General features: G+C 37.8%; 1 long non-coding RNA gene across 1 annotated transcript; it reads right to left on the bottom strand.

Moving 5' to 3' along the window:
- Positions 1-647: 647 nt before the first annotated feature.
- LOC135697796 (uncharacterized) lies at positions 648-12841 on the bottom strand. The gene is made up of 3 exons (XR_010517438.1): positions 12700-12841; positions 12470-12632; positions 648-799 (listed from the first exon to the last, which is right to left on the bottom strand). It is a non-coding gene; the product is annotated as an uncharacterized LOC135697796 (long non-coding RNA).
- Positions 12842-15699: the final 2858 nt, after the last annotated feature.

Genomic DNA, 15699 nt, shown 5'->3' with positions numbered 1-15699 from the left:
ATAGAATCAACATCGTTGCATCCCAGAGTCGATCCAGGAATATATCAGTTGATTGAGTAAGTAACCATTTGTCTGGCATTATGCAGGGGTTTCTGAAAAATTGGGCAGATATCACTTCAAGCTGAGTGGTCGATGCTGAGTTCTTTGTCCTTTGCATGGTTACGCAGTTTGTTCACCAGTTCACAATTAACACACTTTACGAAAGTAGATTCACTTTCTTTTGCTTCGTGATCACCAGCACATTGTGGGGCAACAAGTAGTGCTGTTTCAGGAAGATGCTATATGGCAAACTGCGAAAATTTGAAGCAGTGCATAATATTGATTTCTTCAAACACTCTACATCGATTCCAGCACAGGTAGACGCGTTGCAGCGGTTTCCAAGACAGAAGTAAGTGGATTATAGGTCCAATTTTCAATTCTGCGACTAACACTGATGTCCGAGGAGAACGGAAGATTGTTTTACTTTTTCAGTTTTAGAACAATTTCACCAGCACTTAAATCGTCGGACAGACCAATGATTTATATCCATGAGCATGATCACTTGTTTCGCACCGTACGGAAACATTCCATCGAACATCTTTGATCGAACAAGCAAGCAGCAGAATATAACTTCGAGCGAATATCTTAATTTCACTTCAGCACGTTGATTTCCCCTTTATCTTGATAATTACAGTTAGTTCACTCTTGTTGGATATCGCTGCGACTCTTCTGCCAAACCCCAAGAGAGACTGGCCTGTCGGACTTTTTCCACTTCAATAATTTCAGTAACCAGGCTTGGGTCCGCTGATTGATCCGTTCCCTGAAAATAAAACAAAAATGGTTAGCAATCAACTTAAGCAATAGCAATAGCAATAGCAATAACATCAAGGAAATAAAAGCAGTCGACAGGAATCTAACCTGGGCCCAGCAAGCAGACGTCCAGGATGAATATCTTTCACAATGGCCCGCACATCCAAGACCTCAACGATCCTAACACTATTCGTTACAATTTCTTCAGTTGATATTGCGTCGTGAAAAAAAATGACACTTCAATGAAGAAGAAAACACGCACGCCTACGTTGATCTAAAAGTCCGATTTTCACGACTTTCACCCACTGCGCATCATCTTCCAGTCGCTACCATAGCAACACCATCGTAACCAAATTTTCACATGCCCACGGCATACATAACAAGGCAGGCTACTACCGACAGTAAACATCTGGTTCGGATGTAAACAAATGACGTCATTGCTATCTTTCAACAGCGCGAACCGTAGCAACGCGAATTGTGTAGTGCGACACGGTGTACACTATAGATTTTATGCCGTGCAGTGCGAGTTTAATTTGTTGAAAATGGTGAAGTGTGCTGTAATTAACTGCAGTAATTACGAAGGGAATGTGGTCCTGGAAACAAAATGACGCTGCCAATGACTTTGTTTTTGAATTCTCATGTGATATGATGTGTCACATGATAGGTTTTAATTCGAGTCATATTCTGGGCACTTCCCCGGTGGATCTCGGATTATCTCCGGGTATAGCCACTTCCCTGGTGGAATCCGGGGTATGTCTGGGTTTGGCCAATGAATTTGAATGACTTTCATCAGATCAAATCAAATATTAAAGCCAGAGAAGGCATCCTCGTGTTGCTCTCTAGAAAGAAAATCGTTAGCTCAGAATGCTTCTCGTTTTAATTTCTAACATCACGCATCATAAACACCAGCCGTACAGTATTTTAACTAAATGAAGAAAACACAAGCCACTATATTATCCACAATAAAAGCAATAAAATAAAGCAAATTGCATTGAAAACACTAACTTCGCTCATAGACTGCTTTCTCTCGCGCTTGTTTACGAGATGGATAGCAATGACGTCATCGCGCAAATGTCATTTTCCGGAATATCTCACCTCCTATAGTGTACACCGTGCACATGCCGAGAGTCTATATAAGGAAGACTGCTGCTAACAATCGACAAGAGGCGTTTCCAAGCGGACGTCTTTTTGATCGCTCTTCCCATTTTTTCAAGATTGGACAGATTTTCAACATGTTTGCTAGCAAGGCGAAACACGGTCGCGATGCTCGGAAGACCCGGTCCAGTCGGAATGTTAGACCGGTGTCTTTGCCAGATTTTATGAGAACCGACCCTGATGGCACACTTACGGCCATTTACCAGCGCATAAAGGCGGCTTCTTCAAAGCCGAAGTTGCCAAAAGCGCAGGATCGTTGGGAGGTTCTCAGAAAATTGCCGGTGACCGATGAATACGATGATGTAAGGTCGCCGGTCGGCGAGTACATCCGACGGCCGTTTAAGGCTTCTACTAGCAAACAGTTGATTGGTGTGGGAATTGGAAGCGACGTTCCAGATTATCGTCTTGGAACTACCCCGGATGCCTCAAAGGCGGATTGTGGTAAGGATAATTTTGAGACGTACTACAGCTTAATTACCGACATGATCACGTTAATTAGCTCGTCAGTTAACATGGTTGATCAGTGGCGTGGCCAGTCCTGATAAAATTATATAATATGCTAGCGCTACCCGAAAAAAACAACAACAAAAATACAATAAAAAACAATGTAACAATAAGACGAAAATTATTGTCTTAACAATGATTTATTTTGTTACGTCTACAATAAATTTACCTTGATTTATGTTGTACAAAACAGTAAATGTCATGGTAAATGGAAAATTTACCTTAAAAAAGGGGGGTTGTTAAGTATCTTAACAATGAAATTTTCGTGATTTTCCCATATATTTTTTTCAATAACATTGTATATTATTGTTATTTTACTGTTGGTTGGCGAATTTATTGATAAAAAAAAATAACAGTGTACTTTAGAGTGTATGTGTTGGCTTGACAGATCTACTTTATCGACTTTAAAAATAAATCGAAAAAATAAAAGATTCACCCGTTGACCGCTGACTAGAGCGAACCACAAAACTGCCTACCAGTCAAGTGTAGTGAAGTTCTCTTCGGAAAACCGCGTTAAATTGGAAGCCATTTTTAAGTTTTTACAGTGTTTAAGTGGATTACAGTGATTTCATTTAAATAGATTGAGAAAGAACCTTTATTTGTTTTACTTTTATTAATTATCTAAGTGAAGAGAAAAAATCGGTGTATTTGTTTAGATTATATTAAGTTTAGTTAGGTTAAGTGTACAGATAGTGGTAAGCGGTAATCTATGTTTGATTAACAAGCATGGATCTATCGGACAGTAACAGGCAGCCTGAGCCGCCAGATAAAGGTAAGGACATGGTTGAATATCCATTACCCCCTACATCGGATGAAGACATGGACAACGATGACGACTTCCGGGGCTTTCCGGAGGATGACATGATAGACCAGTCTCAACAGAACAAGAAAAGACGAGAAGAAAAAGACACAAAAGAAAGTGATAAGAAACGAACAAGATCAAACAAGTCTAAAAGCACACTAACACAAGCTACAGCTAACACTTTTACACTACAAACAAAATCATCATCAAACACACTAACACAACCATCGGTATCTCAAATGACGAATACACTAACAACACCACCACCAAACTCACTAACACAACCACAACCACTAAAAATCCCAACCATACTAACACAAACAAAGCCTGGAACTTCTAACAAAAACAATGATAAAAGCATACACATCAAAAACAACGCATACAATGTTATTTTCATCGAGCCAATTTCGGTTAAAGAAGGACAAAAACTTCTGGAACCAATGGAAGTAGGAAAATTCCTACATGATTCACAATTGGACCAATTCACGGAGCTCAAAAGAGCAGGACAATATCGATACAAAATGACCTACAAAAAACCACAGGATACAGAGAAAATTCTCAACGCGGCATCACTCCTGAAAAACAACAACTACAAGGCGTACATTCCGAAAATGCTAACCGAAACGACAGGTGTCATCAAAGACATTCCTCCATCGTTCACCGAAAGAGAAATTCGATTGAATGCAATCTGCAGCAAAAAAATCACAGGTGTTGAACGAATTAAGAGGAAAAAGGACAACGAACTGATCAACACAAGGACGGTTAAAATTACCGTAGAAGGCTCGGAACTACCGAGAGTGGTACAGATCTACGGAGTATACTGTAAACCGGAAATATACATCTACCCTGTGAGAATCTGTAACAAGTGCTGGAGACTTGGACACAAGGCTGCAGCGTGCAAAAGCAAGGAAACATGCCTAAGATGCGGGAAATATATCTCCGAAGAACACCAAGGATGCGACGAAAGAAACCCAGTGAAATGCAAGAACTGTGGAAACAAACATCTACCCACCGATAAAGACTGTCCAGAACGTAAGAGAAGAGAACATATCAACGCAGCTATGATGTTAAACAAAATGACTTTCACAGAGGCAGCAGAGCTCTATCCGAAAACACAAAACAGGTATGCTATTCTGGAGTCTATCGATGAATTCCCAAGACTGGAACGTCCAAATAGACCAAACCCAGGATTCAGACAAGAGGTACAAACCACTGGAAAAATCGACTACAGCAAAGTAGTCGAAAGACTGATGAAACCAAACCCAAAACCAACCATTGTTAAAAACATGTTCCTTCAAGAGGAACACATCCCTGAACAGGTAACTGTAATAACAAACAACCCACATGCAGTATCCGAAGCAGAGCGAATACAGACAATGTCAAAACAACTACACAACTTTTTTACAACACTACTACAGCACAACGTGGAAGGTAAAACCGACTCGGATCCGAGCTCGGACCTTCTTTTAATCGAAATTGGCACAATGATTAAAAACATAATTGAAAAAATTGAAGCAATAAATCCACATAAAAAATAGTTAAACTTTTCTACAATAATGAACATCTTCACTGAAAGTCTAAATATTTCACAACTTAACATACACAGTCTTAGACCATTACAAAAACGAGAAAGTATTCAAACATATTTAACAACTAAAAACATACACATTTTTTTCAATCCAAGAAATCTGGATTAAAGAAACAGAAAAATATAAATTCTTAAACTATTCTTTTTTTAAGAAATGTAGACTTGATGGCTATGGCGGATCAGGCATACTTACACATCCGACTTTACAAGCAGAAGAAATTACAATTCCTAATGTCGATCTTGAACTAGTAGCAGTTAAAATTAAAAATATTAAAAATCCAACTATTTTTATTTCTATGTACATTCCTCCAGATACTACAATAGAAGATTTAAAAACCCCACTAGAAAATTTATTCAAGTTTATTCAACATAGTAACATACCAATAATGTTAGGCGGTGATCTCAATGCACATCACCCGATATGGGATAGTATTGCTATAAAAGCTGATCGCAGAGGAGATCTAGTGAGTGACCTGTGTGTGTGTGTGTCATCCTCTATCCCTCACCCAGCCGGGGGCGTTGGACAAGTAGAACTGCGAATAATTTGATCAAATCTCATGCTCCGTAATGGTGCCCTTTATGTTGTGAAGACTAGTACTTCAAAAAGGGTAACTTTTGAGGCAAGACAGGGTGTCCTCAACAAGTTAAGGGAACAGGATGCACTAAATGTCCACAACAGGTACAGCAAAACATCACATAGACGCCCTTATTCACACTAACTACTCAGGGGTAGAAGGTCAAGAAGAGCCACCGCCGCCAACTAAAGCTTGAACCGGGTACCTGGGACTCCCACGATATACCCGCGGCAATGGTCAGCAGACGATGCCCTGTGCGTATTTAGTATGTAATATGTTTTATTTGGATACACAAAATGTTTGAAGTCATGCGTCATCTAAACCATAATTTGCATCACCACAAATACACTTGTCAACAATTTTCAACTGGAACGTTCTCACCAAATCACTTCACCCGGGAGCGCATTCCCGATGCTTCCACGCATATTTTTTTCCCTCCACTCCAACCACACAACAACCAAATATCACTTTTCTTCACTTTTCTTTTTCAAGTGCACAAAAGCAATGCACATCTCAAAACCCTGACAATAGTTCAGCGCACTTCTCATCACCGCGTAAATAAACAGAAATTTCACTCGCGATGCCACAAATTTCTGGTCCGGGAGAAACAATCAAACCACGCCAATTTTGCAAACATGATGAATCATGTTTTCTTTCTCGATTCTAAAACTTCTCGGAAAGCGAGAAACCAACACTCACACACGTATAACCGTCCGGGAGGCAGAGTGCCAGCGCTAATCCGGCAAATGCAGCCGAAAACTATGAAAGCGAATGCACGCACAAAACAGAGAACGAACTTAACACACAACCGTATCCAAAGGCGTTAGAAACTCGACAGGAGATCTAGTGAGTGACCTATTAGAAAACTATGTAGTCATTTTTCACAACACCGGGGTTCCAACTAGATGGGAAGATATCAATCAAAGTCCATCAGCAATAGACTTAACTCTGACGACGGTAGATTTGGCATCTAAAGTCAGCTGGGAAACAAGTGATGAAAATTTAGGTTCAGATCACAAACTAATAGAATGTAAAATTCAAAATTATAATAAATTCTCTGATAATTTACCACGTACAATCATAAGCAAGGAAAAAGCAATAGAATTTCTAAATGAAATAGATCCAAGCGAAATAACAGATGTCAGTAGTTTAGAGGAAAAAATCGAAAAAGCACTAGATAAAGCATCTTACCTGATCCATCCAAATAGCAAGAAAAAGATCAAGCCATACTGGACAGAAAATATCAAAAAATTATACGAAGAGAAAAATAAAAAACACATAAAATTTCGGAAAAATTTAACATTAGAGAACAAACAGAAATTCAAAAAGGCAGAGAGAGAGTTCATAACAGAATTGAAAAAAGAAGTTAATAAATACAGACAAGACATGCTAGAAGAAATTAACGAGGACACTAATGTTAACAGAATGTGGGAAATAGTTAAATGCATATCTGGTAATTTTAAAAATAAAAATAATTCTGAAATAATTTCAAACAAGCAAAAGATTTTTTGGAATTAAACTTTAAAAAAGAAATTAACGAGGAAATAGAATTTAAAAATAGTACAGCAGACGAAAACAGATTTTGTAAGGAACTTAGCAAAACGCAGATGATTAAAACAATTAATAACAGAAAAGACACTTCTGCAGCTGGCCAAAATAGACTGTCGTATTTTTTCCTTAAAAGAATTAAAACCGAACTGCTTGTGAAAATACTAGAATTAACTAATGAAATTTGGGAAAAAGGAAACATACCAGAACAATGGTTAAACATTAAAATAGTTCCTATATTAAAACCATCTAAAGATAAATCAAACCCAAAATCATATCGACCCATTGCACTTATTAATATTAACCTTAAAATTATTAATTGCGAAGTCAAAAAACGCTTGACCACTTTCAGCCTAGAGAACAATTTAATTCCTCCACTATCATTTGGTTTCAAAGAAGATTCGTCAACAATAGATTGTATTAACTACTTGGTTTCAACAATAGTTGAAGCCCAACGCAATAAAATGGTAGTATCAACAATATTTCTAGACCTTACTAAAGCATTCGACTCTGTCGACATAATAATATTACTTAAGCAACTTGATAATTTCGCGGTACCAAATAAAATTCTAAAATGGCTTAAAACATATCTCTCTGAAAGAAATGTTATTTTGGAAACAATTCAGGAAAAATTAACAAAACCAACGAATAGAGGGCTGCCACAAGGTTGCCCTCTATCTCCGCTGCTTTTTAATTTATATACCAGTTTGTTACACGAAATTAATACAGAAAAAGTTATACTAGAACAATTTGCAGATGATTTTGCAATAACAATAATAGGTGAAACTATAGAAGAGGTGCAATTAACAGCTAAGGTAGCACTGGGAAGAATTAAAGAAAAATTAGAAGACCTGAAGATCGAAATAAACGCCGAAAAATCAGCAATAATTCTGTTCACTTCTAGACAAGATGATATAATAAATGTGAAAATAGGTGATGATAACATTAAACAAGTAAATCAACATAAATATCTAGGCTACGTAATAGATCAAAAATTATCCCATAAAATGCATATAAATTACATAAATAATAAAGCAAAACAAAAATTAAATGTACTCAAAATAATATGTAAAAAAAAAGAACGGTGCACATCCTCAAACGGCTTTGAAAATCAATAAAGCAGTTATACGCTCTCAAATAGATTACGGACTAACAATTTACGGTGGTGTTGCCAAAACCAATCTGCAAAAGCTCAATTCTACATACAATGCAGGGATTAGAACAAGTCTAAGGCTAGTTAAATCCACACCCATTAATGTTCTATATGCAGAAGCAGGAGAAATGCCAATCAAGGAAAGAGCAGGTTGGTTAGCTAAAAAAGAAATAATTAAAATTTTTGCGCATATTAAACCTATAATTAATAACCTAAGCAAATTCACAGAAATGGACAATCTACCTAAAAAATACACCTTTTTGGAAAAAATAACATTTGAGAATAATTATTTAGTCATACAAACAAGTAGCTCAATTATATCAAACGAAATTAAAAGATGTATAGAAGAAATAGAAAAAACTACCCATAGTAACAGAAATCCCAAATTTAAAAAAGCAAAATATGAATGAATATATGTACTATTAGATCTTTAACAAATGATTTCATTCAAAATACATATGAGAACCATATAAAAATTTATACAGATGGCTCGAAAACTTCAAATAAATGCGGTATAGGTATATGCAATGTTGCAAATTTTCGCATCAATGAAAACTCAGTACCAGTATTTGAGAGATACAACTCACAATGTTCATTTTCCAACCAGGCTCTCACTACGAATATGACAGTGGCAATAACAAAAATATTCCGACTCAACTCAGCGGGAGAACAGACAAATGCTGAGAATGTGTTCATCTAGCCAGACTTTCTCTCTCTCAGTCATTGAGCTTAGTCGTTCTGATTCACCATGCATCTAACTCGAGGTCTGAGTCATAGTGTGTTGATAGAGACAAATTGAGTCAGAGTGAGTCTACCTGTTCGTTGAAGCAGTTATATCTGGGTACGTTGATAAAGGGGCAATGGAAATAAAATAACTTATTAGTAAGCGTGCAAAGGGGCGACTGTTGAACCTGAAAATAGATTCAGTGTCACGTCGGGGTCGCCACATTTTTGCAATAAACGCACAATGCATGAATGAGAATGAGAATGTATATGGTTAGAAAACAAAGAATCAATTAGTTGCAAAGTAAACAGTGAACTCTCAATAATGAACGTGGAACTTACAGCAATTAACATAGCGATTGATATAATTAATGTTCAACCAGAGACCTTATTTGTAATATGTTCCGATTCAAAATCAGGTTTTATATCGTTAAAATCAAAGAAAATTAAAAACAATTATCTAATTACAGAAATTTTAAACAAACTAAAAAACTCTACGAAACAAATATCCCTCCAATGGGTTCCAGGACACAAGGGCATAATCGGAAATGAAAAAGCTGATAAACTTTCGAAAAAAGGCTGTACTAGCACAAATGCGATTTATTCCAAAATACCACTAACAGACGCATTTAACTTAGCTAAAGGAGAATCACTAAATGAATGGATTTCTCTATACACAGAATTGTCTAAAGACAAGGGTCTTCGCCACTTTAAAATTTATCCAATCCCTACACTTAAGCCCTGGTTTTACAACACAGGCCTGGAAACACACGAAATCATTAACATAGGAAGACTAAGGACATTTCACACGATGACGAAAGAAAAACTTTACCAATGGAAACTCATAAGTAATGAAAATTGTATCGAATGTGGGGTCAAGGAAGATATCAACCACGTAATTTTTATTTGCACTAAATACATTGAAAATAGATATAAATTCAACTGCTTGCTTGCTAACAATAACACTGATGACTTGCTTGAGAACGCCGGAACAAATACATACCGAGAAATAGCAAAATTCATTAAAATAAACAGAATTCAAATTTGAATAGAAGAAGAAGAAAAAAATAAAACATATCCCCGGGAAGGGAAGGGGGTGGTATGTATGTACGGGTGGTCCTTTTTTTTTACTGGTTATGGATCGAGATTCGTTCCGGAACTTGTGAGAAATACAGGCCAACTCCCCTGCGCTCGATATCCCTAGGTCACGTCTCCTTGGTGGTTGAGCGTCGTTGATAACCCGTTCGTTTATGGTTATTTTTTATTAGGGATGTTAATGCATTCGACTGGAGAGAATCGCCCATGAAATATGCCTCCACCTGAGAGTTCCTTCCTGACATCTTCAAGTGGTGGAATTTTTAATTATTATTGTATGATTATTGACTGCACGGAAAAGGTCTCCATTAAGCTTTAGAGAGGGTCTAGGATAAGATATGAGCGGACGCGGACTGCCTGGTTTTGAGCCAAACGAACTATCAAAGCCAGAGCCATACGAGCAGCGCCTTTATTAATTACATTGGCAGTGTTGCTGACCCTCTCATAGACTGCATGCTTCAATCAGATTTATTTTTATTGTTCTTGAAGTAACACACAATGAAAATACACCAATATTTAATGTAACAACAATTTTTATTGTAATAGAGTTGTTCATTATTGTTAATGATCGAATCATGTTAACAATAAAATAAATGAAAAATACGATAAAAATCATTGTAACAACATTTTATTATGTACATTCATTGTACAGCTAGATAGCAGTTTTGCCGTTTTCGGAAGAGTAAAACATTATAACAATCATTTTTATTGTCGACAATAAATATTAATGTTAGAGCATTGTTTCCACTGAAAATTTCACTGTAATTTTTTTTTCGGGTAGACACTTTGGTAAGAGGGCTGAGAGAGCCACTCTCATTGTTTTGCAAAAATTATAGGCAAGAAAATCTCGCGCAGGCTTACCACTACTGTGCAGAGTATCTAAACTTAAGCGCAAGAAATGCACCTTTCAACACACAAACACCCCTTTTGCTACCCGCTCCACGAAGCAACCTACCATCGAAAAACCTCAGTTCACCAGTAGTCCCTCCGCGCAACTAACAACCAAAACCATGCTCAAATTCCCAACCAGGAAGACCTCCGATATCATCACCCCCACGGAACATATACATTTCCACAAGTGATTCACTGCGCGCCCACGATCCAACCGCCAAACGAATGGCTAACACTCTGAACAAAATGTCAAGGGAGTAACTGGCTGTGAGAAAATAAAAGACTGCCTTAATTGAAATGTTTTTAACCCCTTGTGCAACGAAGGTTCAGCTTCTTAGTTTTCGATTTCCACACCGTTTTTGATGGAATAATCGGCACTCCGACAAGCTAACAGAACAGCTATGCTGAACATCTGGGAAAAAATCAGAATTTCGCATCCAAGCGAAACTGAACGAAACTCACTGATTCCAATTATGACCTCGGCCAAAAATTGACATGCACTACGGATTTTGAATGTGGAATTCTAACAACAGACGATTTCGCAATACACCAACAATCATACCCATATCCAATCTCGTATAAACCTGAGGTTGATACAAACATAGAAAAGCTTCTCAATGGTATAATAAGACCATCTAGATCAACTTGGAACTCACCTGTATGGATCGTCCCTACAAAGATGGACGCCTCGGCGAGACAAAATTGACTACCGTAAGTTGAACGACAAGACCATTTCGGACAAATATCCCATGCCTGAAATCGCAAACACAATTGATCAATTAGGTGGCAATAAATACTTCACCACCTTTGACCTTGCATCTGGTGTCCACCAGATCAGAATGAAGGATGAATATTTCATGATAATTAGTTGCTTGTTATATTATTCTGTGTTGAGAAGAGAACCTTCACTAAATTCCAAATTGTACTTAATTTTAGTAATCTGATGAACCGTTGAAGCGGTCAACCATTCCTGTGCTGTCCACATCTGACCCGATCGCCAAAACCGAATCAACCGAGTGACATCTGGGGGTGGTCATTTGCGCACGAGATTTTTCGACAACGGTGGTTATTCATACCAGCCCGTTTGCCACCAAGGACCTTTCCGGCTGGTTTGTTTCTTCCAGGCGAGCCACCATGTGTCGGAACTTCCTATTACTGCCATTCGGTCTAACAACCAATCGGCTGCGCATGGTCAACCGTAGCCATCGTATCAACCGACCTCTAGGGATGTTCTCCAAAGCAACCACCCCACCACTTTCTCTTATGCCGATTCCAACCCATTTACATCGCCCGGTTGGTCAGTTTTGCACCACTTCCCAACGAAGCCGATAACGCGTCCAGCGTAATAAACAAGGACTTTTACCTTACCTCCATCTATTTATTTAGGATTCCCAACATCGAAAACTCCCCCTCGTCTTGGGAATCGGAACCAAATAAAGTCGTGAGTACCAACCTCGGGAGCTTAGGCTGATTCTTTTCTAGGACCAAGCGGTTCCGTGATCAAAATACTCCGAACAAAAGCTATTTTAGATGTTTGGAAAACTGGACTTGGGCTCCATGATAAAAGAAGGAATGGACTACAGAGATGCTATCTGCACCTGTTGGCGTCTCTAATCACTTTGATTATTAATCATGATTTGACTTACCCAAATATCAATAATTTAAACGCTTTTAATCCAGATCTCCGAAAAGTCTTTATATGTTGAAGTTGTTCCTCCAGAAGTTCTTCATACTTCACATCTGTGCACAACTGCTCTCAATACTTCAGTTCTAGTTTCTATGGAAAATGGCTGCTCTCGTTTCGTGATCCTGAAAAAAAAAAAAAAATGGCGAACGTCATTTAGCTCTGACGACAGATTCAAATCCAGTAAATTACCTTAGCAAACTTCTTCCCCAGCACTCCGGCAGCCACGATCCGAGCTTTCTGTTTCTCAAACTTCTTCAAATTTTCCTTTCTGGTTCTTCCGGTATCATCAATCCGCTTCAACTGTTTTTCACCAACTGCAATCGTTGTGTCACACGTCAATCAGTGTTATAACTTGATCGATTTTCAAAATGTCCCGCACGCCCAGTTTGTGATAAGTTTGTGCACGGTAAGAAAAAAGTACTCAAAGGTAAGTTCTTTTCACTCATCTCGACACTATCCAGCTTTCCATGCTCGGTAAAACAAACCTCACACGCATCAATATATTGACGCTACGGGGAATTATTGACAATAATATTGATGATGTGAATTCAGAAATATTGTCAATCTCAATGTATTGACGTCAATATAGAATGTATTGACAATACGATTATTGTCAATAAAAGCAATCGTGTAGGTTTGTCTGTGGTGTAGGGTTCACTTAATACCAACAATCAATACGAAACTAACGATTATAAATTGGCTCACTACTTGACTAGCCTATTGGTCCCAAGTAAACGATTAATGTACCCTATTCTAGTCGAAATTCTACTACTACACAATGTTTGTTTTGATTCGCTATGAAAGTTTGACAGATAAAATGAGGGGTTATTGGTTTTTCCTATGTTTCGAGGGGTGAATCGATTAGCTTGGGACCGAAGATAGTACACAGAAAAAAAGTTGTTGAATATTACATCCAAACTGCTGCAACCAGGTCAATCCATCGGTTGTGTAATATAACCATAGAGGTAACTCTAAGACTAGTAGGTCGCGAAGAAAATCATTATTATTTTTGGCTCACTCAGTACCAGAACAACGGTCCCAAGCAGTCCCAAGCTATTTCACTCACCCCTGCATGTTCTGCATGAATCCACACACCCCTGATGTTATCTGTCAAACTTTCATAGCGAATCAAAACAAACATAGTGTAGTAATAGAATTTCAACTAGAATAGGGTACGTTAATCGTTTGCTTGGGACCAATAGGCTACTAAAGTGGTGAGCCAATTTAAAATCGTTAGTTTCGTATTGATTGTTGATATAACGTTGTACGATGTACATCGATTTTGCGAACAAAATTACATCCATTGATGTAATATTGTATCTGCTTTTTGCTATTACATCATTATTTCGTACATCAGCTTGAATTACATTGATCGATATTACATTTTTTTTTGCTGTGTACCAGAGCTGAGCCAAAAAGTTGAGCACGTTTCTTCGGGACCTTCTGGTCTTAAGTGGATCCTACACGATTGCTTTTAATATTGACAATAATATTGATGATGTGAATTCAGAAATATTGTCAATCTCGATACATTGACGTCAATATATAATGTATTGACAATACGATTATTGTCAATACAAGCAATCGTGTAGGGTCCACATTAGAGTTACCTCTATGGTATATGCAACTGTTTTTTTTTAGGGCGTCTTGTTGGGCCTGCCCCCTGTCTCGCCGGGGTATTATCGTGCACAGCTCTGTTTAGAGTCCCACGCTGACACTAGGACGGTGATCAGCTGCTCCTAACATGGAGAACAGACGCCGTTTTGAGCTGCACCTCCATGGTGAACAGACGATCGGGTTTGGTGAAACATTTCCTCTATCACCGTACTATCAACAATCAATACGAAACTAACGATTTTAAATTGGCTCACCACTTTAGTAGCCTATTGGTCCCAAGCAAACGATTAACGTACCCTATTCTAGTTGAAATTCTATTACTACACTATGTTTGTTTTGATTCGCTATGAAAGTTTGACAGATAACATCAGGGGTGTGTGGATTCATGCAGAACATGCAGGGGTGAGTGAAATAGCTTGGGACTGCTTGGGACCGTTGTTCTGGTACTGAGTGAGCCAAAAATAATAATGATTTTCTTCGGGACCCAGTGGTCTTAGAGTTACCTCTATGGTACTATCATAGAGGTAACTCTAAGACCACTGGGTCCCGAAGAAAATCATTATTATTTTTGGCTCACTCAGTACCAGAACAACGGTCCCAAGCAGTCCCAAGCTATTTCACTCACCCCTGCATGAATCCACACACCCCTGATGTTATCTGTCAAACTTTCATAGCGAATCAAAACAAACATAGTGTAGTAATAGAATTTCAACTAGAATAGCCCGCATAAACGTGAACCATAAATTGACCTTACCAAAAATGGTTAAAAATTGTTTATAATCCCTGCTAAACTTCAACTGAAATGGTTATGGAACTTTACAAGAACGTTTAATGATAAAGTTTTAACCTTATGTATTATGGTTTTTTGGAAGCGGACCTTACAAATAATGAGTTGTTAAGAACCATTACCATTCAAAATTCTTGTTTTCTCCATATATTTTCGGGAGGAGGACTTTATTAGAACCTTTTAACTTATGGTTTGAGAACATTAATGGTTATGGTTATGGTAGTCAGTAAGGTCCATGAATAGTTTTGTAACATCGATCAACTTTATGAGGAATATATCGCAAATTAGTTGCCTGTAAATTACTGATTACCAACTCACGATATATTCCACGTAAAGTTGAGCGATAATACAAAACCATTAATGGACGTCACTGACTATCATAACCATAACCATTAATGTTCTCAAACCATAAGTAAAAACGTTCTAATATAGTTCTCTTTTCGAAAATGTATGGAGAAAACAAGAATTTTGAATGGTAATGGTTCTTAACAACCCATTATTTGTGAGGTCCGCTTTCAAAAAACAATAATACATAAGGTTAAAACTTTATCACACAAACGTTCATGTAAAGTTCCATAATCATTTCAGTTAAAGTTTAGGAGGGATTATAAACAATTTATAATTATTATCGGTAAGGTCAAGTTATGGTTCGCGTTTATGCGGGAGGGTACGTTAATCGTTTGCTTGGGACCAATAGGCTACTAAAGTGGTGAGCCAATTTAAAATCGTTAGTTTCGTATTGATTGTTGGTACTATCAACCAGTGAACACTCGTGTTTATTTCAG

This window comes from Ochlerotatus camptorhynchus, unplaced genomic scaffold (assembly GCF_037179485.1).
Source record: "Ochlerotatus camptorhynchus isolate MF236.1 unplaced genomic scaffold, CSIRO-AGI_Acam_v1.1 ptg000078l, whole genome shotgun sequence".
Classification (NCBI taxonomy): Eukaryota; Metazoa; Arthropoda; class Insecta; order Diptera; family Culicidae; genus Ochlerotatus; species Ochlerotatus camptorhynchus.
The sequence above is the reverse complement of the archived record's forward strand: the minus strand, read 5'-3'. Positions and strand labels throughout refer to the sequence as shown.